The sequence below is a fragment of the Myotis brandtii genome, unplaced genomic scaffold (genome assembly GCF_000412655.1).
Source record: "Myotis brandtii unplaced genomic scaffold, ASM41265v1 scaffold606, whole genome shotgun sequence".
Lineage (NCBI taxonomy): Eukaryota > Metazoa > Chordata > Mammalia > Chiroptera > Vespertilionidae > Myotis > Myotis brandtii.
Window position 1 is genome coordinate 2,107,810 of NW_005370297.1, and position 8,073 is coordinate 2,115,882.

General features: G+C 38.2%; 1 pseudogene; it reads right to left on the bottom strand.

Annotated features, from left to right (window-relative positions):
• Positions 1–4,677: 4,677 nt before the first annotated feature.
• LOC102253939 lies at positions 4,678–6,946 on the bottom strand (annotated as a pseudogene).
• Between the last annotated feature and the right edge of the window lie 1,127 nt (positions 6,947–8,073).

Here is an 8,073-nt window from a genome sequence, read left to right on the forward strand (position 1 = left end):
GAATTTATAAATTGCCAGTTAGGAGAGTAATACCCATAAGTGAATCCCAGCTATATGGCTTGCTTCATAAAGCCATAGAGAGGATAGAGAGAAAAAAAGTTGGATGGCTCAGGTAAAAGTGAGAAGAGATAGAGAGATAACATAAAAAATATATTCAGGTATTTGACTAGGTATCCAGAATATAAAAAGACAAACTATTACCTATAAATTAATAATTAAGGTTTCATCTTGTAGACACTGTGTCAACCAGTTAAAAATCTATTGCGTATACCTTCCAACTCTTGGGAAATGGGGGGAAATGCCAAGGAGGGAGGCCATCCTGCATATTTTTCACCTGTTTCCATTATCTATCAGGCATCAATTGAATTGTTCATGTAACTATAAGATGATATTTAGAGACTCTCAATATTAACATTCATTCTAAGGTGAGTGGTTGAACTGGTGTGTGATATATTTTTTTTCAGATTTATAAGTTCAGAGCTAATCCTAAACAAAGTAGATTACTCCATAAAACTGACCTATATACCCAGCAAATCAAAAGAATGACAAACAGGGTACACATAGCAAAATTTAATGACATAATTTATTTGAAAGACACAGAATGCACTCTTGTAACTACTTTATGAATATAATTATCTTTATATTTAATATATCTAAGGAAAAGGGGAGAACCGTGAAAATGAAAAATGGAAACAGCTGATGCCTTGGGGTGAGTAATTTCTTTTATTTCCTTCATTTTTATTATAATGACATTTGTGGAAGAAACAGAAGTTCATAGTAACAGAAATTACTGCCTTTGATTAAGTGCCTGAAGAGTGCTTCAAAGGCAAAAGCTTGAAGTTCCCAAGCAAAGATAAATAATGCATGTTCAAGGGCAAATGCATCTGAGGACAAATCTATAATAATGAAAAATTTCATGCATGACGTAGCCTAAACTCCTCCTTCAAAGATGATTTTCTAAACTCCAGATATGTAGCTGGTCATGTAGTGCTGATCTGGGACCTGCAGTTCTTGAGCGGAGGATTCTGGATGAAGCAGTGAGCATCACAGGCAAATGTCACTCATAAATATGCTGAAAGAAAAAGCTTCACCAAATCTTCTCTTCCTCCCTCCCTCTCTGCCCATCCAGGTGATGCAGAACACACAGAGCCACTTGTCAAAGATGTAGCCGGCCACCTTTGGCAGGTACTTTTATTGCACCTTAGGATGTAATTTAGGGAGTAGACATTGCTAAGCAAGGCTGAAAATGATTTACAGGACAGTGTCCAGGGGGATGACCTTTCCTCTTCTATCTCATAGCCAGTATTTAATTTGCACTTGGTACTGTTCTCTGGGTGATAACTTCCAAGGTTGTGACAGCTCTGACACTCACTTAATATGGCCATAAGCCATTGATCAAGTAGCCTTCATAGATTAATATAAGTGTAACTTGTTTGTGTAGGCAAAGGCAACAACTGGCTGAATAAAGGAGGCCATGGAAGAATAGAACACATGAAAATTGATATCAGGGTATCTTAATGTATCAGTGGGTAGCAGCTAAGCATAAATGTATGGCCAAAAATCTTCTATGCGAGGTACATGATAATTAAAAAGGCTGTCAGACCAACAAAAACAGATTATGTCTGATGCTTATGATCAGGACAGTATGAAATGACATTAAAGATCAAACTGAAACTTATTTTGCTATTTATTTTCCATAGGGACCCCTTGATAACTTCCTTGAATCGAAGCCAATACATAGGCATACTGTTACTCACTACTGCATGAAAAACAAGCATTTGCAATTCCTTCATCATTTTCTGGGTAGGTACTGTAGTCCTCTTCCTGTCATCCAGGGCACCACCGATAGCCTCTGTTCAAAGCATTTTACAATCTTGTTCTTGTCAAGAGGCAGACAGAGTTGAAGTTGAGTGTCCTAGAAGGCTTTGCCCATAGGACCAACAAGCCTACTTTTGTAACCTACTCGTCCCTTCCCACATGGTTGAGTTATTGCATGTCTGAGAATATTAAGGAATGCCAGCAGATATGTATGACAGAGCTATTTATCTCAGACAGCTCTCTCAGGAATGCAATGAAGTTATTACTAAAATTCTGCACAATGCATAAGCACAACCACTGCTGTATAATAGTTACCCTTTATAGTGTTGTTTGGCTTTTAAAAACCTATTAAATGCATAACAAAGAAAGGCATGTGAAAGCTACACGAGTTTTCAAGGGATAATACATTTTTGGTACCATGGAGAGACACATTCTTTATGTCACGAAAAATGTTACCGTATATCTATATTTTTAATAAAACAGATTTCTTTTCCCTTGGATTTCTGTATTGTATTCACTAGATGGCACTATCAAAGTATTTCTAAACCCATAAGCCTCTGAACACACTATTCTAGTATTAAGAATAGCATGTAGGTTTCTATATACTTCAAAAAATACATAACACTAAATTTGTGTCCTGAAAGTATATTTTAAAAATGTCATTGAAACACCAAGTTGTCTGAAATTAGCTTACAGGACTGCAAAACTTCCGTAAGACTAAGTATGGTATCTAAACATTTTGTCATTACCAAAATACAGGTAAAACTCTGATATCTTATGGCATAACATCTCCTTCCATATACCTAAGGATTCCTTAAATTATCCCTTTTATTTTTATCAGTAGAAGCCTGTTACATGAAAATTCACACAATGGGCCTTCCTTCCCCTGGCTCCTGGCACCAGTTTTCCTCCGGCACCCGGGACCCAGGCCTTTGGTCCGGCCACAGCGGAGAAGCCAAGCCTCTTCAGTCTTCACTCTGAGCCTGCGTATGCAAATTAACCACCATCTTTGTTGGGTTAATTTGCATAGTCACTCTGATTGGCTGGTGGGTGTAGCGGAGTGACACCAATTGGCATGTTTCTCTTTTATTAGTGTAGATATTTGTATACTTGATATTACAGAGGTTTCATAGCATGTCTTTATTCCCTAAGTGTTTGTTTGCAGCCTACTCTCTGTATGGCTCCCTATTTCCCTACTTCAACCCCACAATCATCCACCAGCAGCTGTAAAACACATCTGCACCAGTTCCATCAACAGCCTTGCAGATGTATAAAAGGTGTGCTTTTAAAAACATATCTTTATTGTTGAAAGTATTACAGATGCCCCTCCTTTTTCCCCATTGACCCTTTATGACTGTACCTTTATGTTTTTAATTTGAAGGACTTTTATCAGCGAACTTTGTTTTGACTTCCATTTGCACCTATGGGATAGTTGCATTTAAGTCTATAAATTATGTTGCTAAATTGGGCTAGAAAAATATGGAAAGTCCCATCTACCGATAGCAAGACATCCTGCTACCTTCTTCATGGACTATTCCTCCTTCCTGGAAAATTTGCTTCTTTTCCGGAAAATTGGTTCTGGCCGTGGCTCTCCATTCACACATTGATCACCTAATGCAAGGCCTGACTATATAAGATCCTTCAGTCCTGCAACAGAGCCGGTTTTAGGAAGAATCACAAATCAGATGGAGTTGTTAGAAAGCGACATTTCTGTACCAAGATTTCTCCATTATCCTTTTTCTTATTAGTTTCTTTGCCAACACATGCCTAATACATTAAATGGACTCTCTTGCTGTGGGGACGAGAGTAGTGTGAATATTCTTACATTGTACCTGAAAGGGCCCTGTTCAGATGCCTCCCTCTAAAAGGACTCCCATCCTGTTTTTTATTCCAAGGAATGGCTGTAGAAGTTTGAGCTTTGGAGTACTGTAGGGAAATGGCCAAGTGCTAGATGAGATTTTTTTAAAACAAATTTACATTTTATTTACGTCGAAATAAGCTGTACAAAATAACAGCAATATTTTTGTATTATTCCTAAATAAACTACAAAACACATTTTTGTAGGTTGTCTAGGTTTTGCTTATAAATCAAGACGAGGCAGTAGATATAATCATGGAAAAAGACAGAATAAAACAGACCAATCTGTTGTCAGTATCCATGGCCTCTGATCCTGTCTTGACCATGAAACAGAAGTGTTCGACATATACTTGCTGAAAAGCTTATGAAGATATAGGCTCAGCAAAGGAATGTAAACAGCAACACCCAGATGTGGAACAATGGCAAGTTCTTCCTTCAATGTTTAACAGTAACTTGTTTAAGATGATCAAATAAAGACAAAATCTACACTGAAATCCTTGTTTGGCAAGCTCACGTTTCTTTCACTATCTGGTAATTTAACTGTTCATTAAAGATTTTTAATAGTAAACTTAAAACTCCTGCTATTGAAAGGTTAGTCATGAGCTTCATTGTAAAATTTTATGAAACATATTCCTCCCACACCTTCTCAAAATTTATTTCTTTAAAGAACTGGTAACTCAATACCCAACAACTGGATCCACAGTGATAATAAATGTTATGTCTAAAATGCCTTAACTAAAACAATTCCAAAGTGCCATTAGCAGAGACCACGCAGAAGTGCAACATGGCACTTTCAATGCCACCCTCTGGACGAATAGTTAGCTCTCCAAAGCGTGAGAGTTCAAACAGGCCATTTAAACAGTCGGATGATCAATGGCTAATGTACTCAAGATATCCAGTGATTAAGTGCCCTACATATATCTTATAGCTTTTCTATGTTTTCAAATTTCTTAGATTTTTTTTCAATATCAAATATAGAGAAAGACCCATTTTAAACGTCTCTCAGGTATTTTTGATAGTTTTGGAATTATCTGTAGGAAGCTCTGACATCGTTGTATAGTTTGATATATGTGTCCACCATTAGATCCAAATCATGTTTTATATCAAAATGTACATTAAGCAAAGCTAAGTTATTTGACCTTTGGTCTGTCAAAGTGTCCCTCAGGTATGCTTTGAGACGCTTTCACCCATTTTCATAGCGTTCATTCTCAACTTTCATCACAGGGAGAATACTTAGGACCTTCAGCAATGCCTAAACACTAGGAAAAAAACTTGATGTCTGGCAGGTGGAGAGTTTCATAAATGGTGGATGGAAGCTCTCTATCTTTTCCTCTGTGTTTCCACTTGATTCTCCCACAATGCGGCTCAGCTGAGAGTGTATCAGGATTGGGTAAGGCGCTTCTGTACATGTCAGCATGGTGCTCCTCCGATGTATGAATTTGAGCTGTCCCATGGCAGGGGACCAGAGATCAGCATTTAAGAGCTTTGAGGTGCTGTTCTGAGAATGTATCATTCAGTTCCTGAATAATGTGTTCCACTGTTGGAGCACTTAGAGCTTCTCTATAGTAACTCTCAGAGGTCGGCTGAGACTCCGGGTTCCCTTGCTGAGCTCTGCGGAATTGCCCAGGGAGCTTCATCTGATTATCAGGTTTAGTTGCCAAATGGTGGCTTCCTCAAACCAAAAGTCATGATAAACTTCAATATTTTCCATCACTTCATTTAGCAAATGCAACACTGCAATCAAGCTACTGTCTGCAAAGAAGACATCAGAGGTCTGACCCGGGAGATTTTTCCCAGAGGCTCTTGTAAAAGACAGAACATTTTTAAGAACGACAATGGTGACAACGAAATCAAAATCTGTTACTGCACTACAGAGTACAAATGCTCGGCCCGTTATACAGTTACTCCATCTAATATTTGTATCATGACTTATACCATCTAAACATAAAACAAGTGCTTGTAGGAGGTCCACTAAAATTTCAAAAGCATCATGCCTGCCTGTCCACTGAGAATGGCAAATTTCCTTCAGTTCTTTACCCCTTTCTTCATTGTTCTGAAAGAGGACAGAAATTACATTGTCAAGCTCTAAAAGCAGTGATGGATGGTGATCGATGGAAAAAAGAACAAACTTCCTCAATTGTTCCTAAGGCAACAGACACTCCCATGACAGGCACAGATTTTGCCAACCACATATTCAAGGCACAGGAAGAGCAGCATGTGTGGACAGCTTGGGGATATTTCTCCAAAAGTCTAGAAGCAACAACTTTCATTTTGGCAGAAAATCCACTGGACACAATGTAAGCCTGGCCACGACAATATTCCATGTTTAATCCCCACTTCTCAGGTATCGTAGTGTGAAATTTCATAGCCAAAGTTTCGGCATTAGCTTCATAAGGCAGGAAACCCACAAATTCCTCTCTCAGGTTATGAGCTTCGTCAATAAACCTCACCAACACGGGCAGGTGCTATTTCCCTGCTATGTCCACTACATTGTCAGTGGTAACCGAAAAGAAGTGTCTCTCACTTCCCTGGGCGTTTCATCCCGAATGCAGCTCTCGCAGATCTCTAGCACCTGCTTCTGCTGTGCTTTTGAACAGAACAGTGCGTTGACTGCTGTTGTCTCAAAGTGCTTTCTCAGAACCTCTTCACCAGAATTTATCAGGTGCTCCAACAGCGCCTGAAAGTTATCAGGAGTAAAGAGACCTTCTGGCATTTCATCAGCTTCATGTCCATCTAGAGAGGTATGTTTTGTTTTCCCATAAGAATCAAAATTTCAAATAAAGATTGTAAGTATTCTTTGTTTTCCTTCTCTTCAAGGGTTAAAGTTAAAATGTCTTCATCCTGTTCTTCACCCCCTTCTGTATTGGAGTTCCGAGCATTGCTGTTGTTGATTTATGTTTTTGTTCCTGTTCAGCAGTTTTGTCAATTGTTTTCTGTTTCAGTGTCCTGACTTCATCTTCATTCAATTCTTTTATTCGTTTTCTGTGTCTACTATGTGGATTGTTCAAATGACGATCAAATATTGTTGGTATTGCATTATCTCGAAGAACTGTCCTATAAGGACTAGTTCTGCAGATCATAGAGGTCTCAAAGTGTTTGGCCCATAATCAATAATGTTTATTTAGTGGATCAGGTGTTTTCTAATCTGCTCTCCTACAATTTTCCACCCACTTCTGGCATCTGGCCAGATCCCTCCGGAACCTGAAGAAGGCCAAATCCCACTGCGTGCTCTTCCACTGCAGTTGGGGGCCTCACAGAAGTTCGATGTCATCGCTCGCCCACGGGCTGGCCCAGTGTTCCTCTCCCCACCTCCTCAAGGCAGCCCACCTGCCCGTCAGGGCTGGGGAGGGGAGCCTGGCCAGTTGGCTTGGCAAGGCAGGCTAGATGAGATGTTTTGAACGAACAATGGAATTGTGCGGTGCACAATGTGGGTAAAGGTTGATTCCACACTCTGTTCTTACAGCATATCCTGCCCTTCCTAAAAGTTGTCGAGCGTCCATGCACAAAAACCTTTTGTACCTTAAAATTCCAGAGTAGATCTGAGGCAAAGGGTAGAAACATCACCAGTGCATGGGTCATAAATGAAAAAAAAAATGTTTTAGAACATCCCCATGCATGAAGCTTTTATACTTTAAACTCACCTTGTTTTCAAAAACATTAACCAGACATTTGTTGATGTCAAATACTAAAATTGTATTGTTTACAACAGAGAATAAATCCTATTAAAACACTGAATAAATGGGTTTTCTAAAAATATGTTTAGTATAGACACATTAAAATTCCTTAAACATATAAATATAGCATTCATGATAGAAGAAATATGTTTTAAAGCTATTACTGATGAAGTTGGAAGGAAAATTACATTAATCGAGCATTTACTATGTAATCATAGTGTCATCATTTATGCAAATATCTTCTGATTTAATCACCACAATAACTCTAAGATAGTTATCATCATCAAAAATCACAAAACAGAGGACGGAATAAAGCACCACAAGTGAGAGTCAGAAAAAGATTAATAAAACTACAGCATCAAACCTCCCAAACTGAAGATACGACAAAGGAACAAAGTGCCAAAAAACTTGTAATGAAAAAAAAGTGACAAGCTCAATAAATAGGGTAAACGTTCAGCACATTCGACACTTTACAGAAAAAGAAATAGGGATGGGCACTAAAAGATGAAAAGATATTCACCTTCATCAGACATCAGGGACATATGTGTTTAATCCAATGAGATACATTTTTAAAAATCCATCAGATTGGCATAATTTTGCAAAGTCTAACAAAATTAATTCAAGAATATAAAACAATAAATGACTCCTATAGTGCCTATGAGAATGAAAACTAAAATAACAACTTTGAAAAAATAACTTGATATTATCTAGCTATTTATATCAT